We start from the raw sequence: 18312 nt of genomic DNA, 5'->3' as shown, positions 1-18312 counted from the left end.
ATATGAATATGAAACACCATAGTAACATATATTGCTGTCACGGCCAAAAGTCCAGCGGAAAATTAAGGAAATCTAGTAAAACTATAGTCCAAATGACAAATAGAAAGTTTGTAACTGTAAGGAGGAATGGTAAAAGGCCTTAAATCCCGGAATGACGTCCACAGGATAAGGAGCTCTGCATGTAAAAAAAACGGGATAGGCAAAAATACTCTTACCAGAAGTGGTGGACCCCTCGGCCAGCGGCCTGGGGGTCAAACAGGCTTAGGATAGGAAAGAGGGTTCCACAGCAGTTGGAGATGTTGGGAGGGATCCGCAACACTCACCCACCAGCCTCTCTGGTTGTAACGACTCCCGGTCTCCGAAGGGTCAATCAGGAACTGCTCACAGTAAAGCCGCTTCCGAAAACCAGATATAGATCCTCAAAAAATGGGGTTCAAAAAAGAAGACCTCCCCATAGTGTAAATCCGCTTATTGAGAAGCATTTATTGAAGATCAAAAGCTAAACAGCACACCATGACCTATACATCACAGTCAGGTATAAAACAATAAAAAGCGCTATAAAATAAAATAAAAGTGGCAAGACAGGCATAACCACCCAAAATATATATATATATATATAAACAACACCTTTGGATGCATATTTATACACAATACACTGTAAGTGCAGCTAACTGACTCGCCTGCCTACTCTATCTAACTTAAATCAAATGACACTTTCTCTCTGTCTATCTCTCTGCCGTCACCGCAACACACTACACAAGGCTGCCATGCAGGCGGCCTTATATAGTGTGGGGCGTGTACTAAACCCCCTAAGCCATAATTGGCCAAAGCCACCCTGGCTTTGGCCAATAACGGCTCTCTGTACAGACGGCGCTGTGATTGGCCAAGCATGCAGGTCATAGTGCATGCTTGGCCAATCATCAGCCAGCAATTCACTGCGATGCAAAGTGAATTATGGGCCGTGAAGCGCCACTCGAATTTGGCACAAACGGCCCATAACGTTCGAAATTCGACGAACGGTCGAACATGCGATGTTCGAGACGAACATGGGTTTGACTCGAACTCGAAGCTCATCCCCATTTATAATGTCTCATAGAGCATAATGATTAGCATGAGGCTATAGCATGCAGAGATTACCTTATTGGGGCACACAGGTACTTCCTTCTATCTAGTTTTACAGCCCAGAGCTGATGCATGTAGAGTTTTTTTGTAAGCTACCCTTTAAAATGTTAATTAACAAGCTAAGACATATTTAACATTTTCATAAATGTGCTTATGTTATGATCTCATGTAACGTTATTTTATTGACTACCAGGTAAACCCTAAAAAAGAAATCTACTGGACCCATGTTAGCTCAGATGCCTGTAGGTTTGCCATGATGTGGAAATATGGAGGAATTTATATGGATACTGATGTCATCTCACTTCGTCCAATACCCCAGGACCATTTTCTAGCAGCTGAATCTTTTATAGTTACTAGCAGTAGTGTTTTTGGCCTCTCCTCACGTTACCAGTTGGCCTGGCAGTTTATGGAGAACTTTGTTGAGAACTACAGGGGAGAAAAATGGGGACACCAAGGGCCGGGGGTTTTCACTCGTGTTGTGAAGAAATTGTGTGGCATGCCGGTATTTACCTCTACGAATGATGTCATGTGTGCAAACATCAGTTATTTTCATATTCAACGTTTCTACCCTATCCTGCATCCAGCATGGAAAAAGTACTTTGAAGTCTGGGAGAATTTGCCAACTTTTAATGATTCCTATGCCTTACATCTTTGAAATTTCAAGAATAGAGAAGGTATATCAATGGTACCTGGAAGCAACACATTGGTGGAACGTCTCTACCAGAAACAGTGTCCTACCACCTATGGCTATATCTTAAGAAAGGAGAAAATTCATCTGTAACAAGGCTTGTTGGGCTTATAAAAACTAGGATTATGTGATTCATGCATAAGTACACAGTGGTATTTTGGATGCATTGAGGAAGACAACTTTGGAAGACAACTGAGGCATAGGGGGTCATTTACTATAGCGCCACACGCTAATTAGTGCTAATTACCACTAATTAGCCCTCAAATTACCATGATCACAGTAATTAATGCCCAAACGGAATTGACAATAGCGCTGGGGAAAAAAATACTCCCATAATCAAATTTACGATAGCTCCCAGACATCAGATAGCGCCCAAAACCTTACTCTTGTTAGGACCTGGAGAATTGCACATGGAAATAATGTTTAGAGCATGATATGATTGCCTAAATGGTACTGAAATATGTGGTATATTGTTTAAAGATAAATTAAAGTGTGTGAAAAAGTGATTTCTACACGGAAGTATCTTTATAAGTCTGAGAAGAGATAAATTCCCCATCTCTTTACAACTAGGTGCCAGCACAACTGAGCATGCTCAGACATGCAAACTACTCTCATTTTAACTCCTATGGCTTTTTTACAGAGAGTTATAGTGAATTCCAAAATGAACACTGAATTAAAAACCATTTTTGGGAGTGAAAATTAGAGTTATGTAGCCCAATGCTAATTTCAGCCATTGATTCTAATGGTAAAATTGTAACTTCCCCAAATAATACTTTTCATGTTGAGATGAATGTATCTTTCTATCAAAGAAATTTTCCTTGCAACAATGTTGCTTCTTCATCATCTATTTTGTTTTTAGGAATGCTAGAACGTGGAATGTTTTGATGTTTTGGTAAAATATATTTTTCTCAGTCACTTTCACTTGTTGCTGTCCATCTCACAAAAATCTTTACCCAAACTCACAGAGGTGCCTTTACAAACTACAAACAATACCATTGCTGATGCAAATTTAAAATGAGTCACAAGTTTGTGTGTTTTTTATTATTTCCAAATGATCCTAATTTGAGCCCAAAAAATGTGATATGTGTACCAACATCAGAAAAAAATGTCATTCCCAAAAATCAGAGAGTAACATCACTATTCTACACCCACACACCAAGAAACATCAAATATTACAAAATAAATCAAGAAGAATAACTCCTGACTAATGTAATTCCACCACCTATATGTCCAAAGAAATGCAGTATATGTGTATTTATGCATAGGAGGGCTCCACATGTAGCAGCACAGTGGCTCACAGGTGGGCACTTCTGCTTAGCAGCGCTGGGCTTCTGGGTTTGAATCCCAAGCATCCCATGTAATGTAGGGAGACTGTCTGTTCTCCCCATGTTGCTAAACATAACTCCTGATTCAGGTCCTTACAAAAATTATGTCTAAATGTAGTATTTATGTTTAGAAGGGTTCCACCACCATTGCAAATTGTGTCATATATTTTCCATGGGTAAGGACTCTAATCAGCCTTAACATCTCTCCACCAGCACTAATTGCAGCCTCTTACCAAGCCAAAACCCACAAAATGAAAGCTGTTTAGCTCTCAGCATGTTGACAGTAATCCGCCATAACCAGCCTTCAAAACAGATGGCATATGCCAGAAACAGGTTTTTCAGTGTCTCTCTGGCCTTCCACAGTACATCTGCATTGATTAACTTCTCGCACCCCTGGGACTTAGGACTGTTTTACACCACAGAGGTGCACCCTAAAAACATGTAGCAGCACAGTGGCTCACAGGCTAGCACTGCTGCCTAGCAGCACTGAGTTTGAATCCCAATCCTGCCACCTGGCTAGAGGTTTGTACCTTGTGGTGTTAAAGTTTCTTTTTCACCAGTGCTAACATTTTTAATGGGTTTCACCTAATGGAACCCCGATAAATCACATTATACACACACACACATTATTCACATTTGGGTTTGCACCAAATCTAGAACTGGGGTGTTTTGGCCCAGATTTGGATGTCTAAGTCTGGTGTGATGCTGCACACATATTTTAATTTTTCATTTTAATTTGATATGCTTATGATGAATAACAAATGCGCTTTGTCACCAATTTGTGTGAAGCACCCCTCACAAAGTTGTCATTTCCTGTTTTGGACCTTCCACATGCACAGCAACATAGAAGTTTGATTTGGAGATTTTCGGGATCATTGATCATGGGCAGAGCCTTGGACATGTGTTATTTTGAGCTTTACCCTGCACAGATGCTGAGACATGTTTTCATTTGTAAAGAGTGTGTATTCCTAATGAACATGTGTGAGCACTTGAGGCCTACATGAAGAGACAGAATCAATCACACTGGTGGGTGTGTCCTTTACTGGGTGGGTGAGCAAGCCTAGTTGGGTTATTTAAAGGCCTGCATTTGTCACGGGTGTTTGTCTTAAGAACAGGCCTGAATTTTTCTTTGCAGTATGTATATTGGGTTAGAAATATTTATGGTTTTTGGGGGGTGCATAATTCCTGACCCACACCCCACTAAGACTGTTTGATGATTGCTTCTAAATCTCAAATGTTAGACTTACAACTGCTATATAATTATTGAGAAGAAAAGCAAGGTTCCTGCTAATTAATTCCTGCTGTGTATGTCAATGTAGTTTGTGTGCTGCCTTTTGACTTTTGTATTAATTTTATCTGTTTTTGCTTATGATATTTCTGCCATGCAACTTTTTTGGGGTTTGGGGCGAGGACTTATGATCACAAAAATGGTTAGTCATGCTTGTTATTAGCTTGATTTGTATCCCTGCTTTTCTAATGTGATTTGTTTAATGTGTCTAATTTTTAGTTTATTACCCTTGTAGATTGTAAGCTCTTTTGAGCAAGGCCCTTCTAACTATAACGTCAAATGCTGGAGCATCATTTCCATGCCTTTTTTTTTTTTTGGCCCAATTACATTAACCACTTGCCGACTGCCGACCGCCGATATACGTTAGCACAATGACAACGGTGGGCAAATGGGCGTACCTTTATGTTCCCTTTAAGAGCTGGGGATAGCAGGCATGCACGTGTGCCCACCGTGTACAGCATGACTGTGCCTGCGGGATCGTGTCACAGAGCCTCAGAATGGGGAAGTGCCTATGTAAACAAGGCATCTGGCTTGTGTCATGACAGGGATCACTGCTCCCTGTCTTCGGGAGCGGTGATCGCTGTCATGTGTCTTGAAGCCCACCCCCCCACAGTTAGAATCACTAACTAGGCCACACTTAATCCCTTCATTGCCCCCTAGTGGTTAACCCCTTCACAGCCAGTGCCATTTACACAGTAATCAGTGCATTTTTATAGCACTGATCGCTGTATAAATGACAATGGTCCCAAAATAGTGTCAAAAGTGTCCGATGTGTCCGCCATAATGTCGCAGTCCCCATAAAAAACACAGATCGCCGCCATTACTAATAAAAAAAATAAATAAATAAAAATGCCATACAACTATCCCCTATTTTGTAGACGCTATAACTTTTGCGCAAACCAATCAATATACGCCTATTGCGATTTTTTTACCAAAAATATGTAGAAGAGTACATATTGGCCTAAACTGAAGAAAAAAAATAGATTTTTTATATATTTTGGGGGTTATTTATTATAGCAAAATGTAAAAAATAATGCGTTTATTTTCAAAATTGTCACATTTTTTGTTTATAGCGTAAAAAATAAAAACCTTAGAGGTGATCAAATACCACCAAAAGAAAGCTCTATTTGTGGGAAAAAAAGGACGTCAATTTTGTTTGGGTACAATGTCGCACGACCGCGCAATTGTCAGTTAAAGCGACGCAGTGCCGAAAAAAGTGCTCTGGTCAGGAAGGGGGTTAAATCTTCCGGGGCTGAAGCGGTAAATGTACCAAATGTTTATACTAATGTTGCAATAAAAAGTTTATTGTTTTTGCTTTAGGTTTAATTTTTGTAGACTAGAAATACATTATTTATGAGTGCAAACCATTCATACCCCTTCAAATCTGTATTAAGTCTAGTTGCATACAAAAGTAGTTGGTTGTGCAAGTCCTTGAGTAGAAAGTGTAATGGTGGAGGGGGAAGAACCCCCCCCAAAAAAAAATCCTGCTCCAAAGCTGAAATTCAGAGCTCTACTAACTATTTTGTGGACTAGGGAAGCCATGACATATGTCAACTAAATGTGAATTCTCTCTAAGCACCAAATTAAGAAAAAATATTGTTTACAAAACATTTGTTGTGGGGTTCCCCCAAAATCAATGCCAGGCTTTTTGGGTCTGGTATGGATTTTATGGGGAACTCAATGCCATTTTTTTTTAAATTGGCGTGGGGTCCCCCTCAAAATCCATACCAGGGCCTTTGGGTCTGGTATGGATTTAAGGGAAACTCAACACCAATTTAAAAAAAAAAATGGCGTGGGGTTCCCCCCAAAATCCGTACCAGACCCTTATCTGAGCATGCAGTAAAGTCAGGATTATCTGGTGCTCCAAATGGAGTAATCCTTAGGGGTATAGTCTGTGACTGTAATAGCTGGCTGGTGATGTATCCATAGGTTGGGTGGTTGGGAATGAAAAGGGTATTAAGGGTTAAAAAGGAAGGCAGCCATCCTTCAGAGTGTGTCCAGAACTCTGCAAGACATGTAAGGAAAAAACAGGGAGGGGGAGGTGCCGACCTGAGTGTAGTATTAAAATTATGACTTTTTAGATTAAAAACAAATTACAAGATGATAGAAGATTCATGCTCGTCAAAGTAAGGTGCAGTCCTGGCATTCCACATGGCTCTGCTAGTCCCACCGCTGCTCTGCATAGCTGGAAAGGATTGGGCAGCTGGCTGGAATGTGATAATATAGAAAATTATTGCGCTACTCGTATAAAGCAAAAGTGAGCTGCCAATGTCAGCAGTAAGACTAATTGCATATCAAATATGGGGGAAAAAGTGCAGTGCTGAAAACGTTTAATATGCCCTAGATATACACCTAGGGCAAAAGTGAGCACAATAAATGGTTGTGCTGAAAAGTGCCAAAAACTACTCAAAGATATTTGAAAGTGTTTTTGTGGAGGTGGATATTAAGTGCATCAAAAATAAACCCAATGGGATCACAAATGTCAAAAGGTCAAATGACATTGCATGATCTATTAATACTTTCGTATAACTACATAATCTATTAATACTTTTGTACAACAAATATATATAGCAACTACAGATGGGCCGAATGGACCCCTGTTCGGTTCGGACCAGAACTTCCGAACACCGCGAACGTTCGGACCTGAACCCCATTGAAGTCAATGGGACCCAAACGTTAAATATCAAAAGTGCCCATTTTGAAGGCTTAAATGTAAGTAATTAGGCATACAATGGTTATAGGGGTCTGGGTCCTGCCCTGGGGGACATGGATCAATAAAAAAAAAAGTTTGTGAAAAACGTCATTTTTAACCGGTTCAATACAGGGCATTTTCACTCCCTTCCTTCCCAGACCAATTTTTAGTTTTCAGCGCTGTCGCACTTTAAACGACAACTGAGCGGTCGTGTGACCCTGTACCCAAACAAAATTGACGTCCTTTTTTCCCCACAAATAGAGCTTTCTTTTGGTGGTATTTGATCACTTCTGCAGTTTTTATTTTTTGCGCTATAAACAGAAGAAGATTGACAATTTTAAAAAAAAACACAATATTTTTTACTTTTTGCTATAATAAATATCCCAATTTAAAAAAAAAAAAAAAAAATGGTTTTCCTCAGTTTAGGCCGATATGTATTCTTCTATATATTTTTGGTTAAAAGAAATCACAATAAGCGTATATTGATTTGTTTGTGCAAAAGTTATAGCGTCTACAAAATACGGGATAGATTTATGGCATTTTTTAAAAAAAAATTATTTATTTATTTTTTTTACTAGTAATAGCGGCGATCTGCGATTTTTTTTTTTTCGTGACTGCGACATTATGGTGGACACATCGGACACTTTTGACACATTTTTTGGACCATTCACATTTATACAGCGATCAGTGCTATAAAATTGCATTGATTACAGTATAAATGTGACAGGCAGGGAAGGGGTTAACCACTAGGGGGAGACGAGGGGGTAAATGTGTTTCCTAGGAGAGTGATTCTAACTGTAGGGGGAGGGGACGCACAAGGGGAGGAGACCGATCGGTGTTCCTCTGTACTGGGAACACAGATCAGTCTCCTCTCACCTGACAGGACGTGAATCTATGTGTTTACACACACAGATCCACGGTCCTGCTTGGTTAACGGGCAATCGCGGGTGCCCGGCAGACGCACCGGGTCCCGAGCAATGCGGCGGGCGTGCGTGCACCCCCTAGATGGCCGGGAAGCCCAGTACGTCATATGACGGCCGCCCAGGATGGGAGATCCCATCTGTGGCCGTCATTTGACTATACGCGGGTACTGAAGTGGTTAAATGAGCAGTGATTTTTTTTATTTTTTAAAGTGAAAGCCTAAAAATGAAAAATTCCTTCCAATATAGTGCCAGGGGGTCCCCTTAGTCTAACTGTAAAGTGGCAGATCTGTACCATGTCTAGAATCTGCTGCAGCAATAATTGAATTTATAAAGCCAAAAAAATATATATTTTTCCTGCAAGCTGCCTTTATTTTGCTCAGCAACAGCTGGGGAGCCAGTGTGTATGATGAGGCCACAATGTAGTGCACTGGGAACAAGATTAGAGATTTTTTGGATACATTCTGGTGTCACTTTGACTTTGGATAGAAGTAACGGGTGTGTTAAAATTGGTCTTTGGGTGTTGGTGGCGCCTTCCCACCATAACCCTATAGAGATAATCTTGATGAAAGCAAGAATTTGCCTTGCTGTAAAAAATTCCAGTGATATGCACCTGTCAAACAGGTGCAGAAAAATTGTTCTTTGGGTGTCGGTAGTGCCTTCCTACCGTAACCCTATAGAGATAATCTTGATGAAAGCAAGAATTTGCCTTCCTTGCTGTAAAAAAATGCAATGATATGCACCTGTCAGACAGGTGCAGAAAAATTGGTCTTTGGGTGTTAATTGTGCCCATGAAACCTATACCAAAAACATTCTTCCAGATGAAATGATTGAACACCCTCAAAGCTAGGCAGCCTCGAAGTCCTGCAGAGATTCCACATCCCAAAAAGACTTAATCAGTGACATCGGCATCAGGGGCTTCATAGCTGGTAATCTAGGACTGATTCATTTTTATAAAAGTCAAACTGTCCACAGAGTCTGTGGACAGACAAGTTCTATGATCAGTAATGAAACCTCCTGCAGCACTGAATGCCCGTTCTGAAAGCACACTGGATGCAGGGCATTCCAACAACTCAATAGCATACTGGGCAAGTTCTGGCCAGTGGTCTATTCTCATGACCCAGTAAGCCAGTGGATCACCAGCTGAAAAGCTCTCCATCTCTGTTTTTGCCCCAGGGTAATCGTCCACAATGTGATGCAGACGCTGCCGATGGGATGTGGAAGCTGATAGCCCTGGGCAGCGAGAACTAAAAAAATTCTGAAATGCCTTCTCCAACGCTCCTTTCTTGACCAACGCAGGACTCAAAACGACGTCTTCCACCACACTGTAATCTACTAGAGTCAGGAAAAATGTTCAATAAAATCCTCTTTAATGTGTCCTCAAGTGATTTTATCCTCTGCACTCTCTGTGGGGATCGGGATGAGTTCAGAGACCTTCCCCTTATAACGGTGGTCAAGGAGGGTTGCCAACCAGTAATCATCCTTCTCCTTTATGCCACGTATTCTTGGGTCCTTTCGCAGGCTTTGAAGCATGAGGTTGCCCATGCGCCCCAAATTTGCAGAGGCTTGAGAAGCAGACTCTTCGGGCTCACTCAGGATGACAGCATCTGGAACTTCCTCCTCCAAGCCACGTACTACTCCCAAGGGACCTGGGGTTGGAAAGCCACTGCTTACAGATTGACGCATGTCTTCCTCTTCTTCAAAGCCTATGGAAGTGCCAGAATCCTCCTCCTCATCTTCCTCCCCTCTCTCCTCCTGTGTGTTCTGTGACATAGGAATGATGGTGTCTGCATAAAGTGGGCCTTGAGAGGAAAGGAAGTCCTCCTCTTCCTCCTGCTGCTCTGCCTCCAGTGCCCTTTCCATAATGCTACGCAGAGTCTGCTCCAGCAGGAACACAACAGGGATTGTGTCACTGATGCATGCACTGTCACTGCTCACCATCCTTGTGGCCTCCTCAAATGGTGAATACAGTGCATGCATCCATAATAATCATATAAGTAATAGGTATTATAAATGGTATACCGCCCTTCACCAAAAACTAATACCTCCACCGCGCCACTATGTTTCACAAACAGAATGAGAATGTGCTCAAAATCAATCTATACAATAACCCACGTGGGGAATTGAATTCCCACACCCACTATGAAGCAGCCCCTTTAAATTATAATGCATATACTAAGTATTTAATCGGAGATGTCTGTAAACTACCCAAATCCTCCCACAGACATCTAGGAAAAAATAGGTAGCGCTTTCAAACAAAAAATCAAGTGTATTAAACACAGTGATGGTGTGACCCTCTACACATGTGTATGTGAACACTAATGCAAAGGTGAAATCTATAAACAAATCTACACAAAATGTATATAGGTGTAAATGTACCAGCCAGATCAGTGGTCAAATAAAAAATAAGAGGCGCTTTCAAACAGAAATCAAGTGTATTAAACACAGTGATGGTGTGACCCTCTACACATGTGTATGTGAACACTAATGCAAAGGTGAAATCTATAAACAAATGTGTGTAGATTTGTTTATAGATTTCACCTTTGCATTAGTGTTCACATACATATGTGTAGAGGGTCACACCATCACTGTGTTTAATACACTTGATTTCTGTTTGAAAGCGCCTCTTATTTTTTATTTGACCACTGATCTGGCTGGTACATTTACACCTATATACATTTTGTGTAGATTTGTTTATAGATTTCACCTTTGCATTAGTGTTCACATACACATGTGTAGAGGGTCACACCATCACTGTGTTTAATACACTTGATTTTTTGTTTGAAAGCGCCTCTTATTTTTTCCTAGATGTCTGTGGGAGGATTTGGGTAGTTTACAGACATCTCCGATTAAATACTTAGTATATCCATAATAATCAGCCATTGGCGTGGGGAAAAAAGCCGAGGCGATCTGAGCCTGTGGTCGTGCCGTACTGACACAAGTACTCGTTGACGGCCCTCTGCTGCATGTATAGCCACTGCAGCATTCCCAAAGTTGAGTTCCACCTGGTGGGCATGTCATAAATCAGGCGGTTTATGGGCAGGTGGAATTCCCGCTGAATTTCAGCCAACTGAGCAGTGGCTATGTATGACCGCCTGAAATGGCTACATACTCTTCTGGCCTGCTTTAGTACATCTTGCAACCCTGGGTACGTACTTAGGAAATGCTGCACCACCAAATTGAGGACATGTGCCAGGCATGGCACATGTGTCAACTTTACCTGTCTAAGGGTGGACAGGAGGTTTGAGCCATTATCGGACACCACCATTCCTGGCTCCAGCTGGCGTGGTGTGAACCACCTCTGGGCCTGTCCTTGCAGAGCTGCAAGAATCTCTGCTCCGGTGTGGTTCCTGTCCCCTAAACACACCAGCTGAAGCACTGCATGGCACCTTTTAGCCTGACTCTGGGAAAAGCCCTTTGAACGCTTAGGGGGTACCTGATGTTCATAGGACAGTTCTGCAGAGGAGGGCATGGAGGTGGCAGAGGAGGAGGAGGATGGGGTAGAGCTCACAGGTCTGGCATCATCACCACCAGCTGTATGGAGACATGGGGGCACAACAAGCTGCAGAACTGAGCCCTGTCCTGCATCCTTTCGAGTTGCAAGCAGCGTTACCCAGTGTGCGGTGAATGAAATATATCGTCCCTGCCCATGCTTGCTGGACCAAGTGTCAGCAGTAAGGTGGATTTTCTGGCTGACTGCCTTGCCCAACAATGCCAGAACATTCCCCTCCACGTGATGGTAGAGAGATGGAACGGCCTTACATGAAAAGTAGTATCGACTGGGAACCTGCCATTGTGGTACAGCACATTGTGCAAAGTTACGGAAGGGGGCAGAATCCACCAGGCTGAAAGGCAGAAGTTGGAGAGCCAACAGCTTTGAAAAGCTTGCATTCAGGCACTGGGCACGTGGGTGGCAGGGACTGGATTTTTTTATTTCGCTGCAGAAGATGGGGCAGAGAAATTTGCCAGCTACAGTCTACAGCTGGTGGTGTGTACAGCCGGTGCTGGTAGATGAGCTGCTAGGACCTTGGACACCCTGTGCTATAGCATCATCCCTGTCAGTGGAGGCTGCTGAAAGGTAATGACTCAGTATCGCAGGGGCAGACTAAAGTGGGTAAGGAGGAGGAGGAGGGACAGATTTGTGCTCCTTTTGTGTGGCTTTTAGGTGATCTTGCCAATGGGCTGAGTAGTTGGACATTAAATGCCTTGTTAGGCATGTGGTACCCAAATGGTTGGTGTTTTTGCCACGTTTGATGTGCCTGTGACACAGTTTGCAGATAGCAACAGTGCGATCTGCTGCAGAAGGCCCAAACAGCTGAGCTGTGGGGGGTGGGAGAAAACAGCTGCAGGATGTGATGGAATAGGGTGGCTGCTCTCTACTCTTTCTTGATGCCGACCTCCTTGGGGTTGTGCCGCCTCACCTTCAGTTTCCTCCTCTGATCTATCTGGCCCCCAAGTCGCATCAGTGACCTCATCATCATCACCACCATCATCATCATCTCCATCTCCTCCATCTTCATCATTACCACTGGAGACAACTTGGCAATACGCTGCGGCTTGGGGAACATGAATGCCAATTTGTCTACCAGTGTTCCTCCCTCTCATGTTCCTGTCATCCTTAACCTCAGAACCAGCATCTGAATCCAGTAATGGCTGGGCATCATCAAGGAGCAAGTGGCTGATGCTGTGGTCAAATAACTCAGCTGAATCCTCAATGGCTGATATTAGGGCTATAACAGGAATAGATGTGGACAAGGAGGCAGGTTTATCCACTCTGGCAACTGCAGGGGACTGCACACTTGTCTTTGCTTGTGTGAAAGAGGATGGGGAGGATGAGAAAGGTTTAGTAAGCCAGTCCACCACCTCCTCTGCATGCTGTGGCTGGATAGCACGGGCAAACTCACTAAACAGAGGAAATGATGCCCTGCCTGAGGACTGACCATCTTTGCCTGTGGACACATTTGTTGCTGGCCCCCTTACAGTGCCAAGGGAACGTCTGCCTCTCCTTGTTTTTCTCCCAGACATTATTGGGAGGGAGGAGGTGGTGCTTATAAGCAAATGTAAAGGAGAAGTTGAAATCTGTACCTAGATGCACTTTAATAAATGTAAAGAGGTGTTTGGTACCGTTTAATTTGAGTACTCACACTACACAGACACACTCCATGGATACAATATAATATACTGCAATATAATGCGCCAAACGTACAGTGATGCACAGAACTATATGGCGTTAAACTGGCAGTAACGCACACAGAAGTAAATGGCGTTACTGCCAGTTTAACGCCATATAGTTTTGCGTGTGTTACTGCCAGTTTAACGCCATATTGTATTGCATGCGTTACTTCCAGTTAAACACCATATCGTAGTGCGTGCGTTACTGCCAATTTAACGCCATATCGTTTTGCCTGCGTTACTGCCAGTTTAACGCTATATCGTTTTGCGTGCGTTACTGACAGTTTAACGCCATATTGTATGGCGTGCGTTACTGCCAGTTTAACACCATATTGTATTGCATGCATTACTTCCAGTTAAACGCCATATCGTAGAGCATGCGTTACTGCCAATTTAACGCCATATCGTTTTGCGTGCGTTACTGCCAGTTTAACGCTATATCGTTTTGCGTGCATTACTGCCAGTTTAACGCCATATTGTATGGCGTGCGTTACTGCCAGTTTAACGCCATATTGTATTGCGTGCATTACTGCCAGTTTAACGTCATATTGTATGGCGTGCGTTACTGCCAGTTTAACGCCATATTGTATTGCGTGCGTTACTGCCAGTTTAACGCCATATAGTTCTGTGTGCATTACTACAAGTTTAACGCCATATAGTTTTGTGCGTTACTGCCAGTTTAACGCCATTTACTTCTGTGTGCATTACTGCCAGTTTAACGCCATATAGTTGTCATTAAACTGGGACCTGTGACGTATCGCATGCAATATGATATGGCGTTAAACTGGCAGTAACGCACTCAATACAATATGGCGTTAAACTTGCAGTAACGCACACAAAACTATATGGCGTTAAAATGGCAGTGACGCGCGCAATACGATATGGCGTTAAACTGGCAGTAACGCAATCAAATAGACGTGTTCAACCGTCACTACGCTGAAACTATCTGAACTGTCCCTGCTCTAGCTATATACTAATGTCAAGATTACTGACACGGTCTCACTACACTACACTGAAACTATCTGAGCTGTCCCTACTCTAGCTGCACACTATGAAAAGCAGAATGATGGTCCTCCTCACTACACTCACACTATCCCTAGACTGACACTAAACTAATATTCTCCACTGACAATTGAAGCAAAATAGCACAGTATAGCACACTAACTAACTGATAGCACTGAACAGAGCCCTGTTCTATCTCTATACAGGCCAAAATCACACTGAAAATGGCTGCCATTGAAAGAATACTTTTATACTGTGGGGCGGGAATGAGGGATGATTGGATAAAGTCATGATGACAGTGTCCAATCATGACTCTGACAGTGCTCTGTTCCCTGATTGGCTGAAGCTTTCACTGCTTTAGCCAATCATGGCTTGCAATGAACTGTTCAGTGCCGCAATGCCTTGTGGTCGGTTCGGGGGGGGTGAACAAACGGTCGAACAACCTATTTGTTCGGCTGTTAAACGAACGTCCGAACAGCGAAAGTTTGGCCCGAACTTATGCTCGGGCCGAACCGTTCGCCCATCCCTAATAGCAACCAATCACGGGTGTGATGTTATATCAGAAAGAGGAATATGCATATAAATTTTAAACTCAATGAGACAATACAAAAGTCTATTGAAAAGTAAACAGCATAGTAGATTCATCCAACACGACTCAAGGAAGGCATGGATCACATATATTGGTAAGTCTCTAAAGCATGCAAGGTGATATTCACACACGGCACCCATAACTGTGCTTCCAACACTCAGGGGAGGGATGGGTACTCTTAACCCTCTTAACCTAAGACGTGGACACACACGCCAGCGGCGCTGGGTCAAACAGGCATGGAAGGAGGTCAGGATCACAAGCCACAAACTCCTATAGTTGGACTGGTGTGAGCATACACTTGCAGCAATCCGACTGGACAGCAATCCAGGGAACAAGGACTCAACTACGATATTCCTGGTACAGGTAGTTCTCCTCCCTTCAGGGAAAAATAAGGATCCTGCTCAGGGTGAAGGGAGCTTGCTGTGCCCCTCACCTGTCCCATCCAGATCGCAGTGTTTCTCCATGAACCAGAAAGCTCCACATTGAGCAGCATGGACCACAAAACATGGTGAAGGCTGCAGTGCGCTAGCTGCAGTGGTGAAGGCTACACGCTCGGAGCTGGCTGCACCTTCTATGGGCCAGTAGAAGGAGAAGCCAGCTCTGAGTATGTAGCCTTCACAACTGTAGTCCTGATTGACAAGATTCCAGCCTTGCCTTGGTCCAATCAAAAGCCGGTGACATCACTTCCTGTTCCACGGTCCATGCTGGTCAGTGTGGAGCTTCCTGGTGAAACACTGTGATCCATTCCAGCCAGCTGCCCAATCAATCTGTGTAAAGACAGACAAAATCTAGGATGGCTTAAACTCTGGGTCTGATTTCAAAGAGACCCCAGTGGTCTACAAAACCATCACCCCATGTTTCTTAGGAATCGCTGGTATGAGGGTGTCATTTGAAAGTGTGTCCAACATATCCATGTTTTCGTGAATGTAGAAGCCCTAGAAGATGTGTCAGTGCACATCCTGGTTGCATTGACGTGGATGTATGGTATAAGCGAGCTGGTACTGCAAAGAATTGGATAAAATATTGAATGGGGGAATATATTTCAAGGGGAGTTTGTAGACTTCTACAGCTGTGGTGTGGACCATCTTCCAGAAGCACTGTATCTTTGGACATGTCCACAAAATGTGAAGCAATGAGCCCCCATCTTTCTTACAATAGCAACATAAATTCAAGTTTGCTGGGGCTATTTTGTGCAGTAGGGTGGGTCCTAGAAGGAGGTTGTGCTTGACTGGGGTGATGGGCCTGAGTGGAGAGGATAATGAGGTCACATTACAACATTCAAAAACACTTCTAAGAGTGCCGCCTATGGTCGGGTGATCCAATAAAGACCCTGGAGTGTGTGGTAATGTTATCTGGGGTAGAGAACCCCTTTTATGAGGAAAGGTTGCGAGCACTGAACTTATTCTCTCTGGAGAAGAGACGCTTGAGAGGGGATATGATTTCAATTTACAAATACCGGACTGGTGACCCCACAATAGGGATAAAACTTTTTCGCAGAAGAGAGTTTAACAAGACTCGTGGCCTCTTATTAAAATTAGAAGAAGAATAAAATGTATAACGTATAATGTCAAAGGGCTAAATATGGCAAAACAAAAGAAGAAGTATTTTTAATGAGCTTAGACTGCTTGGGCCAGAGGTGGTATTTCTCCAGGAAACACATATATCACATCTTTCAAGAATAAGACTATCCTCAGGGGAGTACCCGATCTGGTACCAAGGAGATACTATCTCAAGTAGAACACGGGTGTCGCCATTGGATTCGCAAAAAGAACTAGGTTTATACTAGAAGAGAGACTAGTAGATACAGAAGGTAGATACATATTTTTGAGAGGTAGATTATATGAAAAAGAATATACATTGGCCAATATTTATGCTCCAAATAAGAACCCAATAGAGTATGTTGCTAAAACTTTAGAGAAATTAACGAAGTTTAGACAAGGACAACTGATATTAATGGGGGATTTTAATATCTGTATGGACCCAGGTCTGGACAGTACGGCTCGGGCACAGACGAAGAACAGTATCCAACTAAGCAAGATGAAGCAAAAGCTCGCCAGCCTACAGCTGGTAGACATATGGAGAGTGCAACATCCAAGGGGAAGAGATTACACGTTTTATTCGCCTGTGCACGAGTCGTACTCCCGGATTGATTATGGATTGATAGACCATAGAGAAATCGAGGGGGTGGCAGACTCATGGATAGGAAATATAACTTACTCAGACCACGCACCATTGATTATAGAAATAAAAATAGGGGAAAAGAGCAGACCCCCAGGGCAGTGGCGCCTAAATGAAGAGTTGATAAGCGGGGAGGAAGGGTTCAATAGAATCAGTAAAGAACTGAGAGACTATTTTGCGAGCAACGACACAGGAGAAGTATCTGAGTCTACTTTGTGGCAGGCTCATAAAGTTTATATCAGAGGGATATTAATTGAGATAGGAACAAGGAAGAAGAAAGAGAGACGTGAGAAAACTCAAAAATTAATAGAGGAACTGGCCAGCCTAGAACAGAAACATAAGGCACAAATAGGACAACTTTCCCAAGTGCTATATAAACACGTTGTCATTAAAAGAGCAGAGTTAAAAACTTTAATGGAACAAGAAGTAAGAGCAAAACATAGTAAGATCTTAGGGGATAGATATCGTTGGGCCAATAAATCAGGTAAACTCTTAGCGAATATAGTGCAAAAGCGGAAAGCGAGGAACTTTGTAGAAAAAATCCAGACCAAAGATGGCCATATAAAGTATTCTTCTAAAGAAATAGCGGAGGTTTTCAAAAACTACTATCAGGAGCTATACTCAGTTCGCAAACAGGACACTCTGCTTAATAATAGGAGAGAGAGAAATAACGAATATCTTCAGAGGGCAAAACTACCTAGGATCTCAGTAGGGGAAAGAGAGGGAATGGAAGCCCCAATAACCGAAGAAGAAATAAGGAAAGCAATAGCAGGTATGGCAACCGGGAAAAGTCCAGGCCCGGACGGATTTACATTAACCTATTATAGGAAATTTAAAGAAATATTGATACATAGGTTGTGCCGGTATTTTAATGGGTTGGGAGAGGACTATGACATGAGTCAGGAGGCCTTAAAGGCTTCTATCACGATCATTTTGAAGGAGGGAAAAGAAAAAACACTTTGCTCAAGTTATCGCCCTATCTCCCTTCTTAATACTGACACGAAACTTTATGCAAAAATACTGGCCGAGAGGTTAAAGGGATCTGTGAACGCCCTGGTCAGACTAGACCAGGTGGGGTTTGTCACTAAAAGGGAAGGGAAGGACAATGGGGTCAGGACATTACTCCTGATGCAGAAAATGAAGGTGGATGGACCCCCAGGACTACTACTGTCGATCGATGCCGAAAAGGCTTTCGACAGGGTAGACTGGGGGTTCATGTTCCAGACCTTGGAGACCATAGGTCTTGGCCCCAAAATGTATCAGAGGATTAAAACCTTGTACCACCACCCGAGGGCAACGGTGGGAGTGAACGGAGTTATGTCTCAGCCATTAGAAA

General features: G+C 42.9%; 1 pseudogene; it reads left to right on the top strand.

The window, feature by feature from the left end:
- The first annotated feature begins 296 nt into the window (after positions 1–296).
- Positions 297–2282, top strand: LOC141141126 (alpha-1,4-N-acetylglucosaminyltransferase-like; annotated as a pseudogene).
- The last annotated feature ends 16030 nt before the right edge of the window (positions 2283–18312 follow it).

The sequence above is a fragment of the Aquarana catesbeiana genome, linkage group LG04 (genome assembly GCF_042186555.1).
Source record: "Aquarana catesbeiana isolate 2022-GZ linkage group LG04, ASM4218655v1, whole genome shotgun sequence".
Classification (NCBI taxonomy): Eukaryota; Metazoa; Chordata; class Amphibia; order Anura; family Ranidae; genus Aquarana; species Aquarana catesbeiana.
This window is presented reverse-complemented; position numbering and strand designations above follow the sequence as displayed.